Here is an 18553-nt window from a genome sequence, read left to right on the forward strand (position 1 = left end):
GGAAATGGAAATGTTTTTGTAATGGTGGCCACATAAAACAACTTATTTTTGTATTTCAATGGAAAACCTTATTGAATGAGATCCTTGGTAAAGTGATCTGAGAATAAATTTTATGCTGCTCAATGTAGTATTGCAGTATAGTGAGTTTATTATGCGTATCATCTGCTTGGCACAGTTGACGTCTACAGAAGAAAATTTTGGTGGGTGTGGTGGCACACATCTTTAATCTCAGCACTCGGGATGCAGAGGCAGGCGGATCTCTGAATTCAGGTCAGCCTGGTTTACATAGTGAGTTCCAAGACAACCAGAGCTATAGAGAGACATCCTAGACACACACACACACACACACACACATACACACACATACACACACACAGAATTTTATCTTTCTTACTCATTTAGAAATAGTTCTATTATACTCTTTTCAAGGAAAATTAGTTATTCACATTTTGTAAGTTAAATAAGCATTAACTTACAAATCTTGAACTTAGTACAATTCAGAGAATTAGTAAACTCTTATACTCAGAACAAACATGTCTTGTGATCTAGAATGGGTTTCACATTTTTTTTCAAAATAATATTTGATTCTTTGAGAATTTTACCTCATACGTCCCCATCACACTCACTTCCGAGTCCTTCCACGTTCCTCTCCATTATGCTTGTGACCTCCTCCCTCCAAAAAACCAAGTCCAACTTGTGTTGTCCATATGCTTACTGGAGCATGGTTGAGCTCCCAGTGGCCTGCCCCTTAGAGAAAATTGAGTCCTTCTCCACCTGCACCTCAGCCAGAAGCCGTCAGTCATGGAGAGCTAGACTTCAGCACCCTCATCACAGTTTTTAAGAGTTCTCCTCCAATGGCTTTCTGTCTAGGCTGTTACTTTGCAGGGCGTAGGTCGGGGGTAGTGGTCATCACAGAAGTCTTCCATGTCCTTCGTTCTCAATTGTGTGTCTGCAGTCATCGAGGTCACTGCCAAAGTAGCTTCCTTGCCCTTTCCAGTCCTCTGGAGCTCGAATCATGGGCTTCCTCATGGTTTCTGATGACAGCACAGACTGTGAACATGGTCCCTGGCTGCAAGTAGGACCACAGACCCAGACATGGCCCTCAGTGGCAGCATGGGTCTAGACATCACCATGGTCTCAGGTGGCAGAGAGGCAGATCAGTGTGGGTCCTGGTCATGGCATCATGGCCCACAGACATCAACATGGCTTCGGGGGGCAGCATAGATCATGGACCCTTGGTAGTAACAAGGGCTTCAGCATCAACACAGACCCTAGCTGTAGCAAGAAGTTAGGTCCAGTCATGGCCCTCAGTGCCAGCCCAGATGTAGATATCACCATGGCCACCAGTGGCAGCATGGCCCACAGACATTATCATGGCTTCAGGTTTCAGCACAAAGCATGGACATCTGCATGGCCTTTGGTGGTAGCATGGGCCACAGACATCACTCCGGACCCTGGCTGCAATAGATCACAGATCCAGACATGGCCCTCAGTGGCAGCGCAGACCTGGATATCACCATGGTCTGAAGTGGGAGTGCAGGCCACCCACATTCCTTATAGTTGCACCAACTTAATTGATTTTTCCTGGTGCTTGAGGCTAGCACGGAATGGGCTGATTGACCTTTCAGTCGTTTAAAGGGCTTTCCGCTGTACAATAAAGTTAGATCTGCACCTTTGAATCTGGTCTCCAGAGTCTGATTCCAGGGACTCTGCGTCACGACTCACCTCCCCCCTCCTCTCTGGCTCCTGATCCCCACACACAATGGCACACTTCCTCCGACAAGGCCACACCTGCTCCAACAAGGCCACACCTCCTAATAGTGCTACCCCTATGGCCAAGCATTAAAACACATGAGTCTATAGGGGCTATTCCTAGTCAAACTACCACAGTGATGAAATTGATACGAGTATACCATCCCATCCATGGCTTTTTTTCTTATGCTTTCAGATGTAATAAGTTAGACCACTGAAATAGCTCAGTAGATGAAGGTTCCTGCTACACAAACCTAACCTGAGTTTGTGTTCCTGGACCTAACACTGTGGAAAGAGAGAATTAACTCCAGAAAGTTAACCTTCACATGATGCTGTGGCACATGCACACAGACACAGACACACAGACACACAAATAATAAAATAAGATTTAGAAGTGGGTAGGTGATAAATTACATTAACACCCTGTAGGTTAAAAAAAAACCTTTTTATTGGTTCTGTGTGAATTTTACATTATGCACCCCTGTTCCTCCATATTTGCCCTCTGCCCTTGCAACATCCTATCCAAAAGAAAACAAAAAATAAGAACAATCAGACAAACCAAATCAAACCAAACCAAAACCTCTTCCTTTGGAAGCTGCAGTGTGTCCCATAGTGCACACTTTCGTCCACACAGCTTTACTTGCAATGTTCACTGCAATGAGCCATTGGTCTGGTTCGAGGCCTCTGGCTTCTGCTAGACTATCAATACTGGATCCTCACCTGGACTCCTCTCGGATATCCTGTTGTTGCCCTGTGTCGTGGAGATCCTGTAGCTTTGGTTCTGAAGGACTCGCCCCTTCACATGCTCCAGCAGTTCACAGATGGGGTAGACCTTGGGGCGGGCCAACTCAGAGCCCTTGATCTAGGCCTGGGTGGAAGCTGAGTTGGTCAGTCAGTCAGCTTCTCTCCCACGACCACGACACCACGGCCAGCTTTACCAGGCTACGCTGGCGGTGTAGGGGGCAGCTTTCCTAAGTGCTGCAGCCAGCGAAGGGTGGGACCAGCCCTCCCGTCTATTAGTGGTCTATTAGTGTATTAGAACATAAGCCGCAAAGTGAAGACAGGAGGATTCCTTCCCTCACCCCCAATCCCTTGACTAGAGCTTGGCAGTCTACAGTGACAGGAAGTGAACTTGAAACTTATAAAGGAAAAAATTTACTTGCAATCTGACTAAATTATATTGAATAAATAAATTTTTTTTTTTTTTGGAGCAGGAACTTTTCATGTTTTTTGAACCCACAATTAAGTTTTCTTTGATCCAGTTCCTTGACTTTAACTTTTTGGTAAACATGGCATAATGGTTATTATATTCAAAGAATGGGTTCCAGAAGACTAACAGCAACAGTATTTAAACCTCGCTCCTCAGTCTTTCAACCCAATTTTCTGCTCATTAGCTTCTTGCTCTATAAAGTGAGGCTCATATAACCCAAATAAGTTTACTTTGTTGTGAAGATTATGCTGATTAGGACTAAATTGGTAAAAGAATGTAAAACATCCATTCTCTGGCAAAAAGGATTATGTGGCAGCATGTTTTTCTCCATTTTTCTTTTGGGTATATACCCAAAAGAAATATTAATTTTTACTTTTTATTTTTATTTCCTTTTTATTATGTTAATTTATATTTCTGAACATAGGAAGTTATCTTTTAACTTATATTTACCATTATGAAGAAATGAATATATCACCAATACAAGCCATTTAAAAATAAATATTTAGAGCATAGGAATACTTCCTCCCAAAATATTTAGTAAATTAGTTTATATACTTTGTATGAAGCTAGCAAATCAGATAACCTGTGAAAAGGAAATGCAAGGTTCGGGTTTACAGAAGATTAGATTGTATGGAGGCTAGAAGCTTCTAGATCTCTAGGCCTAAAGAATCCTCAGACAGAAATGCTCAGCCCAAGCCATGTGTCCCTGGGTAAGGCTCTCATCTCATCCCCTCAACTAAGGAAATAAAAACATTTACATCTGCCCCCCAACTAAAGAAAAAAGGACATCTCATAAAAGACTCCATTCTGATTTAAAGATCAGGATTCTGTCCAGGTACTTCTAACTCACATTATCTTACATTATCTGAGATCATATTCACGTGGTCTTCAAAAATGATGTACTCACCTTCAACACCAGTAACAATCAGGTGCCCTGAGCAACTAAATGGTTCTCATCTCTCACATTTTTAAAATATTTTTGTAATTGTATTTTGAATCCCACCTGATAACCTTCTAAATGATAAAATAGACTTATTTATCATGGAGTTACAAATAAAAACATAATGGCCTTTCACTGATATAAAAAAGGAAATGACTATTTTTAATTATGTTATTCTTAAATGATGTAATTTTATTTTATTTTCAAATAAACAGGTCATATCTATTGCTCATTACTTACTTTCTCCTCCCCTTTTGAGAGCTTGATTGTCGTCAACGGTGGTCCAGTACTGGTCTGAACAGGAAGCAACTCCATTTGGCTTTAGAGAAATACGGACCCACGGAAGCTCTCATAATGCCACCTCATAAGCCCTACACATTTGTGACATACAAGATTATCAAAGAATTTAAGAAAGCCTGTGCTACTCTCAATGAAAAAGAATTCATTGATGCTTTTGGGAAGAAGGTCTTTCTGTACTTAGATTCTGTGCTAAAAAAAACAACAAAAAAAAGTCTCTCTTAGCTCCTAAGCTTACTCTTTGTTGTGGTTCCTTTTTACAGATATGTTGTTCTCTGTTGTTGTGAAGCAGAAGAGTCTCTGATAAACAGTCGGCATCAGTTATTGTCTGTTGGAGGGTGGTGGTAGTGGTGTGTGTGTGTGTGTGTGTGTGTGTGTGTGCGCGCGCGCGCGCATGCTGGTGTGCTGGCATGTGCTATGCCTGTGGAGGTCAAGGCTGATGTGGGGAGAGAGGATCCCTAATTTACTGCTGGTAGGAATGTGGGTGGCGAAGACCACAACAAAAACAACAACAGCAACAACAGCAGCAGCAGCAAATGAAATTTCTTATGATCCAGCTCTTACGAGATACTCCTAGGTTTATACCCAAAAGAAATATTAATTTTTACTTTTTTTTTGTTGGCTAAGGATATTAAACATCTTTTCCCAGATTTTTAGTTGTTTTTTTATTTCTTCTTTTAAGAACTGTCTGTTCTATTCATTTGACATAAAAAAGTTTTTCTTCTGCTGCTTCATAATTAGCAAAAAGAAAACTCCTGAGTTTTGAATGTTCTTCGTGTACTGTTATTTTGCTGACAGATCTGAGAGTTTTCTGGTGGGGTTTTTCTGGACACAAATAGAGCTACTTTGATTTCTTTCTCTAGGTGTACCTCTCTTATTTCTTTCCCTTACTGCTTTAGCTAAGACTTCAAGTACTCTATTGATTCTGAGTGGACAGAAGACACCTTTGTCTCAATTTTCCCGTTTAATATAGTTCACTGTATATGTATCCTGTATAACATTGGGGGTAGGCTACTTCTAGTTTTTTCAGAGCTTTTATCATGAATGGATGTTAAACTTTCTTGAAGCATTTTTTGCATTGAGTGAGATGATCATGTGGTTTCTGTTCCCATTTTGTGCTGTCTTACTCTTTTGATTATTTTTTATTTTTATAGCAATTTGTACAATAAGTATTATGAGAAGCCTTGTGTTTGAGGTTTAGAAAGCAAATCAGTCATGCACAATGGAAAAAGTTTAAGTTTTTAAGTTTAAGAGTTTAAGACTTTAAACCTTACCTCCTGGCCTTTTGGTAGAAGAAGTTATTTCTTCTGAGGATGAGAAAATGCTTTTGGAAAGTGATGATTGGACAGAAGATACAGGCAATCAGAATTGTAAGTAAAATTTCCAAAGTATATAATATAGATTTTTGGAAAGTTTCTCTTTCTGCTCTTGCTTTCTTTGTACATTGATTTGCTGGCATTCTTCTATTTCCTCAAGATCACTGGATGCAGATTGAATCTACTAGGCAAGCCACACTGTTCTTAAGAGCAGCAGTTGTATATAACATTTGTATAGTGACCAATTCTAAACTGCAGTCTGAGGAGTGTTTACTAGCCAAAGTTTATGTAGATTTTATCTGCTCTTCCACTGTTTGAAATCTCCTTTTCTCCTTAACATGGACCAGCATGTTGTTCTTCAGTGACAGATTCCTGAGGGGGACAACCAGGGGATCAGAAATAATATAGAAGACAAAATAGATGGGGTCAGGTCTTGCGCCAAGCAAGCTTATTAAGAAGTACAGCCTCTTATGAACAGTTTATAGTGGGAAATGGGACAGAGTCCGCAGAAAGTTAATCAAGCAGTGCTGGGACATCTCAGTAGCCTTCAGGGAAGAAAAGTCAGGTTCCCAGGATCTGAAACCTTAACCCCTTTAATCCCTGGCCCTAGCTCCAGACGGGACCTGCCAGCTGTGCCCCTGAGCAAGGACCCAGAGCTAGCGTTCCTTTAGTCCTTTCATCAAGCCTCTGAGAAAGCCTTGGGTCATCCCGGCTTGCAACAGTTCTTCTCTGCCCTGAGGCTTCCTAAAAGCTCTTAGTAGTGCAGGACATCCCATGAACTCTTCAGATTTTGGAGACATTTGAACTTTGGACTTTAAGGTTAGGGAGGCTCAACCTGAAAATCTTATGTTGGAAATAAATTTGAATACTTTTATATATTTAAAAGAGTATTCCACTTACTTTAAATATTATAAATTATTATTATTAAAAAACACAGCTTTGAAAGTGGAAATTCTATGGGGCCATAAATGTGCACATTTTTTGAAAGTCTTAAACATGACCCTGGTCATGAAAAATCAGGACTGGAGAGATGGCTCAGTCAGTAAAGTGCCTGAGTTGCAAGCACAAGGACCCGAGTTAGACCCCACAGACACAAACTGGGCATAACACAATTGAAGAAGTACTATCAAGGCAGAGTGTTGTTGATTATTAATATTTATTATTGCTGTATCTTTTAGTTGACCAGCGGTTATTCCTAAACCAGCTGTATACCCAAATCACCACACAGAGACTAGGATTTATTTAATTAACCTCGAGCACAATGCTGGGCAAAAATTACTCCATCCTACACTTCCAAGCCCGCATAATTTCCTCCCATTCAGATTTCCCACATTATACCTGCTTTTAGCTATATCTTAGGTCCAGTTCATCTCTCCTCATGGTTCCAAGTCCTGTCCTGCCCATCTCTCCCCTCTGACTCCTCCCGCTCACTTCTTTTTCTTCCCCTCCAGACCACGATGTCCCACCCTATTCTCTCCATTGCTCAGCATTGGCTGGTTGTTTTTTTGAGATTACAGAGAACAAATGGTGGCATGTTTACACAAACTTGAGACAATGCAAAGTCCAATTGAAACCAGATAGTGGGGTAGAGAAATCAGCATTTGAACGAACAAGGGTAAATTGTTCACAGTCCACAAGAACATTATACCAACAGCAGAGACAGGCAGATGACTGAGGTGCTTGGTGAGTTCAAGGCCAGTGAGGCCCTGTCTCAAAATAAGATGAACAGTGCTTGAGGAACCAGCTCTGGCTGAGGAGCGGCTCTCCCTCTTTCCAGATCAGCGGCAGTCCTGTGAGCGGCAGTGTCTGTGATTCTCTCTTGTCACAGGTGAACCGCTTTATGTGCTGTAAACACAACAGATGAAACAATGTAAGCAAAGTGCTATTAGAGCAGTCATGCAGCAGTTAGCAAAAGTTGTCCTTACGTGATGACTCCTGATGATGCTGAGCAAAATAGGAAAGATTGCCATCCTTTTCTCTCAAGCAGTTTATTTTCTTTACACAGTTCAAAAGTCCTTAAAACCCGGGGTGGAGGGGACCATTTTGGTTATGAGTTCCATTATGAGAATAACATTGTGGATAAAGATAAGCCTGAAAGAAAGATGTGATATTTTGGAAGTTTATCATAGTTGAAGTGCATGTCGCCTGGAGGTAAGCCTTTGAGCAGAGGGGTTAAATTTAGAGCGTTTTAATTTGGGTAACTGGCCCAGTTTTGTTGTAAAAGTTGAAGCTTACCGATAAACTCAAGACTCCTGTTTGCCTTAACTCTCCTCTTCTCCTTTTTTTTTTTTCAAAAGTATGTGCTCTTATCAGTCTAGCACACATTCTTTGAATTTTAAATGAAGCGAGTTCATGTCCAAGTATATATTCAAGTACATCGTCTCATATCAAATAAGTAGTCTTCCATCATCTGTCTTGCACATGCTGAGTAAGAGTTTCGTAAGAAAAACTGCGAGTGAATTGTTAAGTCAAAGTAAGGTTCCTATAACAGACAAGTTGTTCCGAATGTCTGTGCCATATGTCCTCGCCAGTGCACACTCCACCCCTCCATCCTTACCAACGCGCTCTGCAGCCTTTCAGCTCAGAGTCGCCTGCTCAGTAATGAAGAATGACGTTGGCCACTTGCATTCCGTTCTCATTTTTTTTTCATATATTTTATCAGATTTTTTGTTTAGACATGGTCTCTGCTAGCTTCCTCCTCCTCCTCCTCTTCTTCCAAATGCATTATCTAAACTGATTAAATATATTGGGCAGTGATCCTCAATTGGATTAAATGCTATCTATCTATCTATCTATCTATCTATCTATCTATCTATCTATCTATCTATCTATCGTGTGTGTGTTCAGGTGCTTGTGAGGCACACAGGACAACGTTGAGCGTGGTTCCTCAGGCACCGTTCATCTTATTGTGAGGCAGGGCCTCTCTGGTCTTGAACTCACCAAGCACAGCAGTCTGATTGGCCAGTGAACCTCAGTCATCCGCCTGTCTCTGCCTTGACAGTACTTCTTCAGTTGTGTTACCATGCCCAGCTTTTGTCTGTGGGGTCTACTTCAGGTCCCTGTGCTTGCAAGTCAGGTGCTTTACTGACTGAGCTGTCTCCCTCAGTCCTTAATTTATTTTTCATGATTACAGTCCTTCCTTCCTTCCTTCCTTCCTTCCTTCCTTCCTTCCTTTCTTTCTTTCTTTCTTTCTTTCTTTCCTTTCCTTCTTTCTTTCTTTCCAGAGTTTCTCTGTGTCTTGGCTGTCCTGAAGCTTGCATTGTAGACCAGGCTGGCCTCAAACTCACAAAGATCTGTCTGACTCTGCCTCCCCAAGGGCTGGAATTAAAAGTGTGCACCATGACTGCCCAGCTGATTATGGTCATATTTAACACTTTCATAAATTGTGAGACTACATTTGTGACCCCATAAAAGTGCCACTTTGAAAGGTGTGTTTTTTTTTTAAGAAATAATTCAAAATATTTGAAGTAAATGAAACATTTTTAAAATTTATAAAAGTATCCAAACTTATTTCTAACATAAAAGTTTCAGGTCGAGCCTCTCTAATTTGAAAGTCTAAAATCCAAATATCTCCAAAATCTGAAGGTGCTGAGAGCCAACATTGATACTGCAAGTGGAAAGTGTCTGTATATAAGGTCATGATGAGTCACAGTCAAAGCACACCAAAAACGAGGCATAAAATTAGCCTCAGCTGTGGTGTAAGTGTATATGAAACAGTAGTGAATCTGGATGAAGGCAACTCAATGTGTATTAAGTTTTATTATCATTTCATGAAATGCCAACATTGTTATTAGTAAATTATTTTGTGCTTTTTATTTAATAGCATCAATGGTATACTTTTTAAAAATGATTTATTTATTTATTATGTATACAATGTTCTGTCTGCATGTACATCTGCACTCCAAAAGAAAGCAACTGGTACCTTTATAGAGGATTGTGAGCCACATGTGTTTGCTGGGAACTCAGGACCTCTTAACCTCTGAGCCATCTTTCCAGCCTCATCAATGGTATAATTTTAAAGGATTTTAACAATTATATTTTATATTTGTTTTGCCTGTGGGTTTGTCATTTTTATTTGCCTTGACTATGACATTAAACTGATTGCTGTTGCAATGTTGCTTTTTATATTCTTGGTTAAACATGCGGCTATTTGAGTGTTGTTGCTTTTCTGGTTGCTGATTTTAGGTATTCCTGATATTTGCAATATTTTGGAGCATTTCAAAGAAATGGTTTAAAGGTTTCATTAAACATAAAACCAATGAGCCTGGACATGGTAGCTATTCTTTTAAAAAGACATTTTTTTTAGATCATTTATTTATTTTTTTAATTTTTATTAATTACACTTTATTCACTTTGTATCCCCCCATAAACCCCTCCCTCCTCCCCTCCTAATCCTACCTTCCCTCTCCCTTCTTCACAAATGCCCCTCCCCAAGTCCACTGATAGGGGAGGTCCTCCTCTCCTTCCTTCTGGTCTTAGTCTATCAAATCTCATCAGGAGTGACTGCATTGTCATCTTCTATGGCCTGGTAAGGCTGTTATCCCCTCAGGGGGAGGTGATCAAAGAACAGGCCAATCAGTTTATGTCAGAGGCAGTCCCTCTTCACATTACTATGTAACCCACTTGGACACTGAACTGCCATGGGCTACATCTGCTCAGGGGTTCCAGGTTATCTCCATGCAAAGCACTTGGTTGGAGTATGAGACTCTGGGAAGTTCCCTGTATTTAAATTTTCTGGTTCTGTTGCTCTCCTTGTGGAGTTCCTGTCCTCTCCAGATCTTACTATTTTTCACTTCTTTCGAAGATTCATGCACTCTGCCCAACATTTGGCCATAAGTCTCAGCATCTGCTTTGATAGTCTGCAGGGCAGAGCCTTTCAGAGGCCCTCTATGGCAGGTTCCTAACTTGTTTCCTGTTTTCTTCTTCTGATGCCCATCCTCTTTGCCTTTCGGTATGGGGATTGAGCATCTTAGCCAGAGTCCTCCTTCCTGATTAGCTTCCTTAGGTGTACAGATTTTAGTATTTTATCCTATATTATATGTTTAATATCCACTTATAAGTGAGTATATTCCATGTGTGTCTTTCTGCTTCTGGGATACCTCACTCAGAATGATCTTTTCCATTCCCCACCATTTACCTGCAAATTTCATGATTTCCTTGTTTATAATTGCTTAGTAGTATTCCATTGTGTAGATGTACCACAATTTCTGTATCCATTCTTGAGTTGAGGGGCATCTGGGTTGTTTCCAGCTTCTGGCTATTACAAATAAAGCTGCTGCAAACATAGTTGAGCAAATGTTCTTATTATGTACTTGAGCATCTTTTGGATATATGCCCAGTAGTGGTATGGCTGGATCTTGAGGAAGCATTATTCCTATTTGTCTGAGAATCCAGCAGATTGATTTCTAGAGTGGTTGTGCAAGTTTACATTCCCACCAGAAGTGGAGGAGGGTTCCCCTTTCTCTACAACCTCTCCAGCATGTTGTTGTCACTTGAGTTTTTGATTTTGGCCATTCTGATGGGTGTAAGGTGAAATCTTAGAGTCGTTATGATTTGCATTTCCCTGATGCCTAATGAGGTTGAGCAAACAAAACAACTGCCTACCGATTGGGAAAGAATCTTCACCAACCCTTTATCTGACAGAGGGCTAATATCCAGTATATATAAAGAACTAAAGAAGCTGAAAAGCAACAAACCAAGTAATCCAATTAAAAAATGGGGAACAGAGTTAATCAGAATTCTCAGTAGAGGAATATTGAATGGCAGAGAAACACTTAAAGAAATGATCATTTATTTTTTTGTAATTTATTTAATTTTTATTTTATGTGCATTAGGGTAAAGGTGTCAGATCTGTTACAGACAGTTGTGAGCTGCCCTGTGGGTGCTGGGAATTGAACCTGGGTTCTTTAGGAAGAACAGACGGTGCTCTTTCACTGAGCCATCTCTCCAGCCCCGATCATTTATTTTTTTAATGTGTATAAATTTTTTATGTGTATGCGTTTCACCTGCATGCATGCATGTCTGCATATCATTTGTATCTTTTGTGCCCTCGGAGGTCAGAGGAGAGCCTCAGATCTCCTGGAACTGGAGTTATGGATAGTTGTGAGCTGCCAGGTGGGTCCTGGGTCCTCTGGAAGAGCAGCAAGTGCTTTTAACGGGGTGCCACCTTGCCAGGCCACAGAGGAAGATGATGCAGCCAGTCCTGATGAGGCCTGATAAGCTAGGGTCAGAAAGAAGGGGAGGACTTCCTCCCCTATCAGTGGATGGGGGAGGAGCATGGGGGGAGAAATGGAAGGGTGGATGGGGCTGGGAGAGGATGGAGGGATACAAAGTAATTACACTGTAATAAATAAATATATAAAGTTTAAAATGCAATTTTAATATAAAATAAAAAAAATTGGAAGAGTTTACAAGAAAAAAGATCAAAAGTTAATGTTCAGTGTTTTTTTTTTTTTTTTCCTCTCAAACTAATTCTTAGGCTGCTTTGCTTGTATTTAATATCTATTAATCTACATATATTTTTTTCTGTTACTTGCAGTTTATGCCTCAATCGCTTGGGGAACTTCCATTACAACGTGTAATTAATGGACATAAGTTGTTGTTTGTGGTTTTTGTTTGTTTCTGTTCTTTTTTCAACGTGTGAGAGAGGGACACAGTGGGTGGGAAATCAACAGATGTGTAACAGAAGAAGCCCATACTTCACAGAAGGGACAAACACTCATTGTTTGTCTGAGTTTTTTTCCTCTTCTGTTTTCAAATGTAGAAGATAATTTTAGGGGTATGTTCCAGTTTAAAATCTTGAATATAGATAGGATTCCTACATAAATTAGCAGCATTTTATCCAATATCAGTAGTAAGTGATTTAAAAAAAAAAAACTCAGAAGAGGGAGAAAACAGGGAACAGGTCAGGAGCCTACCACAGAGGGACACTGAAAGACTCTACCCTGCAGGGTATTGATGAGACTCATAGCCAAACTTTGGGCAGAGTGCAGGGAATCTTAGGAAAGAAGGAGGAGATAGAAAGACCTGGAGGGGACAGGAGCCCCACAAGGACAGCAACAGAACCAAAAACTGTGGGCCCAAGGGTCATTTCTGAGATTGATATTCCAACCAAGGACCATAAATGAAGATATCCTAGAACTTCTGCACAGAAGTAGTGCATGGCAGCTCAGTCTCCAAATAGGTTCCCTAGTAATGGGAACAGGGACTGTCTCTGACATGAACTCAGTGGCTGGCTCTTTGATCACCTCCCCCTGAGGTAGGGGCAGCCTTACCAGGCCACAGAGGAAGACAGTGCAGACAGTCCTGATGAGGCCTGATAGACTAGCGTCAGATGGAAGGGGAGGAGGACCTCCCCTATCAGTGGACTTGGAAAGGGGCATAGGAGGATTGGGAGTGGATAAGGGAGGGGGATACAAAGTGAATAAACGGTAACTACTAAAAATAAAAAAATAAAAAGAAATATTTTTAAAAAAGAGAAAGAATGACTTGTGTTTGTCTTCCACATCCGTCCTCTTGGGTTGTGAATGGAAAGTGTCCTATTTAAGCAGTGACTACTGAGCATTAATATTATAGTCGGGACTCGCTATCATTTTATACTGAAGTCCAGTTTTGTTGAGTCAGACTCACTCTGTTTCCCTTTCACTAAGATTACAGTGCCTCCCTAGAAACAATCTTTTCAAGGTTTGAAGGTTTGTGCGGTTACGTGTGCACACACTAAATCTGCAGCGGGCAATGAAGTGTTTTCTATGTCAGGAATTACTGCACATGTCAACACACATTCCTGATTTTGGGAATGAGATCATTTCTCAGTTTGGGATCAGAGGTAAGCACTGAAGCACTTTTTTTTTTTTTAAATCTGCTTTCAGCATATTTTACTTTGCGCAGTGACTTTTCATGGGACTATTGACATTCTAATTAAACTGAATTAAGATTTTAAAACGAAAAGGGAATTATTAACATTTTTATTTCTTCCAGAGTGTGAAGTTTTTGCAGTCTCTCTTTTTAGATGTCTGAAGTTTTACCTTGTAGCTTATCAGATGCCAGGGAAACGCTGTAGATTTATTTATACGTTTTTACATTGGCAGTTATGTGAAATCCAGATTTTTGTCTGGTGCAGTTTGGCTGACTTTTGGCTTACTTTTGCAGCATTGCCACCTGGTGGCAAAAGATAGCAGCTGCAGGAAGTGGGATAATGACAGGACTGAAATACACATGTAACCTTCCCTGGGAAGAAGCTATAGGGCGCCAAGATGTTTGGACATGCCTCTCTAGACGACCATGACGATGCTTCAGTGCCTGTAGTTCAGTGTATAGCTGCCTATAGCTTACCCATAGCTGCTTATAGCTTACCCGTAGCTGCCTATATACAGTATAGCTGCGTATTGGCCAGTGTCAGTGCTGTTGGGATCAGTAAGCAGGCACTTCTACAGGCAGCCCCAAGGGACCTGACAGACCAGTTATCAGGCATTTGTGAAGACACCCAGACCACCTGCTGACCACCTGGAACTACCTGCGCATGCCCTGGGTCACCCTATAAGAGAACTGGAGCCCTCCTCTTCCTCTCTTACTCTCTCTCTCTCTCTCTCTCTCTCTCTCTCTCTCTGCAACCCCCCTCCCCTAATAAACCTCCCACGTGGAACCGATCTCGTGGTGTGATTTGTGAACCCGCGTGTTACCTCCACATTGGTGCGTTGGTCCTAACAAGTGCCTATATCAACGTTTGTCTCACTGGGCATTTTCAGTGGCGTCATTGTTTTGTTTACATGCCACTGTTTCATTTTGTTCTGCCTTGTCTCTCCCCACCTAAAATCCGACAGATTAGATTTATATTGCTTTTCCCCCTTTCCTGGGAAAGTCCCAAGATTGCTTTTAACGCTTAAATGTTCTAACTCAAGGTGTTATTGTGAGGTTTTCTTTATTCTAAGTCATGATTTTTGCCATGGATTTGAGGTCAGCCTGTGCTATAGAGTGAGACTGTTACAAAACCAAACCAAGTCAAACTGAACCAAACCAAAGCAAGCCAAACCAAACCAAGCCAAGCCAAAAGCAAAACAAAACAGTAATATATATTTTATAGGAAGTCAAAATAGTCTCTACTTTGAAAAGATACATTTGTTTTACTTGTTCAGTTAAATTGTAGTCACCTTAAATAGTTTGTACCTCTAAAACTGTTTCACATATGTACACATAAATTTCTCAATATGTGCTCATGTGAAGAGACTTTTAGCAGCAAATAAGAAAAAACTTTTAGGCTGCAGGCTTAGAGTTTTCAAACACCTACTTTATTTAAGGTTCTTAACCGCCTTTACCTCTCTTGCAGCCCCTCCCCCACCATAGGTAGGAAATTAGTGGGGAAAGGGGCTTTTATCTACTTCCGGCTGACAAGGAAGTGAATCCTTTGGGAATTACCTAACTCAGGATGCCAGCAGTCTAGTCAAACAGCAAAGCAGCAGGAGCAGCACCCATCATCATCAGCAGAACGACTTAGCAGAAGCCCTTAGACTCTGCCCCAAATGGCATGAATCTGCTGAAGCGGCAAAATTTGGCCAAAGGAGTCTGAGCCGTTCTCTGAAGCGTTTCTCCCTATGAAGACCACCGAAAGACGCAAACCATAACAATGCAAGAGCATAGAGATGCAGAAAGTGTTGTCTCACCGTCTGTGGGCTTCTTGGAGTCCACACAAGGGTGTTTACAGCTCACAATTGACATGTCCCTCAAAGGAGGCAGTTTTCAGCTGGCCAATATATAGTTCCTTTTCATGGGTCCTGTTTTCCTCAGGGGGAAAAACATTCCCACACTCCACTCTAGGGACCAAAACAAAAACCACATTCACATGACACAACCGAGTTTCCAAAGAATCCAGAAGCTTCTTCATTAAGGGGCAGGATGCGACAGGACCCGTGAGAATAGTACACACCTTGTGCAGTTGCTTAAGGTTTCATCAAGGGCTCCATCACCAATAGGCTCGGCCTGTTGGAAGCCGTAGCCAGTCTTTTCTGGTCAGGTGTGTTTTGAGTGATGCCCTTACTGTAAACCTCCTTGTGATTATGAGCTAGTAGTGTTGGGCAGATAATGAGTTCAGCTAATGCCATAGGGACTTGGTGAGCTTAGGGTAGCAATGACCATTTAATGTGGAAAACACATTCCAAGTTTTCTTAAAAATGTAAGTTAAAAAACATTGACCAGAGCATAACTTGAAAAATGAAACTAAAAACATGAAGAGTGTTGATTTTTCCCCCTTAATAATAATAATATTTAGCTTATAACTATTAATATTTAAAACAGTTAGTTATATGGGCTTTGTTTTGATACTGTTTTTCTGATAAAATATGACAATGTAGTAAAAGAATTCTTTATATGACTTTTTTAGCTTGATTGTAAAGAGAGGCCCCTGCCCACACAGATTATTAAATTTTTTTTTTTTTTGAGACAGGGTGATTATTGAAATCTTTACTTTTTTTCCTTTTTTTTTTTTTTTTGTCTGTTGCTTGTTTTTTTTTTTGGGTCTTACACCGTAGCCCGGACTAGCTTCAGCACTCTGAGTGCTTAGATTTCAGGTGGGAACCAGGATAGCTGGCTTTCCAGGAGCCTGTCCAGTCTCTGATAGTCGTAACACACTTAGAAGCTCTAACTGTATCAGGGTCATGTGTTTTCTCTTCCTTATCAGTGTTCTGGTTGCTAGGTTTTCAGATATGTCCAGGGTGTATGTGATAGGGTTGGCATGATGGAGTCATCACACCAGGTACTTGTATACAGGCATATTTGCCTGTAGACCATGGCTAGAGGAGCAGTGTCTCAGTTCCTAGGACCATTGGGAAACATGGTCTTAGGAGATCCGTGTGAAAGAATCGGCCGACCCCTGGGGAGGTCAACCCATTTACACCAGAGCAAGTGATCCTTAGACTTCCTTTTTACCAACATCAGAAAGTCTCATAGTAGTCTGTTAGAATCGAGATTTTGATTTGCCCACGTTTGCTTTGTATTAACTGATCTTTTTGACATCAGCAGTCCTAGAAAGACTGACCAAGTGGTCAGAGATAGCAGTAAAGTTGAACACACAGACGACTTTGGGCCATTACTAATCTTAGGACATTGGTTCATCAGTGGCTATTACCCCTGCCTTCCCCAGTGCTGGGGACTAAGCTGAGGACCTCTCACACGCACACCATGCTGTACACTGAGCTAAATTCCAGGACCCTTCAGTAAATATTTCTCATTACGGCCTTTGCAGCCTGGTGGCCTGGAGTAATCAGATACGAGGATAATGAAGTCCTCATCTGCTGAATGTCCACTAGGGGCAATAGTATTGGTCATTATACCGTGTTTCATCAGCCTCTGATCTTCAGCACAAACTAGAAAAACCAAAGCAAACCAAACTACGGAGATATTTTCTTTATACATCTTCAAACGGCAAATATAATCTGGACATTGACTTCATCTCCAGTCTCAGACACAGCCTTAGCATCAGTGAGGAACCAATCTTCTCATTTTTATCTTTATTCGGAGGTTTAACTTGTCAAGTCAAGCTCCTTGTCAACCACTTGCCACCCATTTCCATTCTCCCATGCAAAATAAAACTGGTCCCTGCTCCCTCTGGGCTTTGCATTCTAGGCCATGGTCACTTTAGAACCTGGGAGACATTCTTGGGGTCTATTTTTAGGATTATCACCTTTTATGGTGCTGGCATTAGAACACAGGACCTCACTGATGCTAAGTCATTCCACGAGCTGTGTCCAGGTCCCTGTGATTGAGCTCTGCAGCATGGCTACTGCATCTCATTCTTCCTTTTGAGCCAGTTTCATAGAGTGAGATTAACACCGTGAGTTCAAGTGTTAAGGCTCACAAAGGCCCCCCACAGTCAAGGTAATGAATGTGGCCACCATCATCTCCCAAGGCTTTAATGCGCTGTTTCCTTCAGTAATGTGAAAGAAACAGAAATATTTCCGGCTTTTTTTTTTAGATTTATGTATTTTGTTTTATGTATATGGGTATTGCCTGCATGCATATATATGTGCACCCAGTGGGTGTGCCCAGACAGCTATAAACTGCCATGTGGGTGCTGGGAATTGAACCTGGGTCCTCTCGGGAAACGCCCAGTGCTCCTAACCACTGAGCCATTTCTCCAGTCTCCAGCCTTGGTTTTTAAAAACCTGATGTTAGGCTAGAACATCTGATGCCCTAAAAGCATTTTAGCTTGTCTTTCTCACGATTTCATATATTTCTGCATTATGCTATCGCTCCTTTAACCTGTGGAGGTGACGGCTTCTTGCAAGATTTCTTTTTTTCAAGGTAGGGTTTCTCTGTGTAGCCCTGGCTGTCCTGTAGACCAGGCTGGCCTCAAGTTCACAAATATCTACCTGCCTCTGCCTCCTGAGTGCTGGGATTAAAGGTGTGTGCCTCCAGTTATATTTTGCTGGGTTTATTGATAGGTTTGTTTATTCTGTTTTTGGGTTTATTGAGTCTGGGTTGGTTTTAGCCATCGGTTTAGTATAGTTGGTAGGCACTGTCTTCGCCATTTCTCTATACACTTTATTTTTACTTTTCCTTGTTTTCTATGCTTTTCTCTCATTCTACATAGTTAGTTTCTTCTATTAACGAGTTTTAAAATTTGTTTTATCTGGGTGACAAGATGGTCCAGGCGCAAGAAACTGCCCTTCGCACATGCTGCTCTTCAGAGGGTCTGAGTGTGGTTCCCAGCACATGCCTTGCGGTGCCTGCAAGCACCTGTAGCTCCAGCCTGATGCCCTCTTCTGCCTTCTGAGGGCCCTGTACACACATGCGGCACATATTAATTAAGGTAAATACAGATAAATTAAATTAAAATAAATACAAATGGGCTGGAGTGATGGCTCAGAGGTTGAGTACTAGCTACTCTCCCAGAGCACCCTGGTTCAATTCCCAGCACCTACATGGCAGCTCATGCCTGCCTGTTAGTCCAATTCCACGGGATCAGACACCCCACATAGACATATATGCAGGCAAACCACAAGGGCACATAAAATAAAATTTAAAAAAACTAAATAAAAAGCCCTTATT

This window comes from Meriones unguiculatus, chromosome 10 (assembly GCF_030254825.1).
Source record: "Meriones unguiculatus strain TT.TT164.6M chromosome 10, Bangor_MerUng_6.1, whole genome shotgun sequence".
NCBI classification, from domain to species: Eukaryota; Metazoa; Chordata; class Mammalia; order Rodentia; family Muridae; genus Meriones; species Meriones unguiculatus.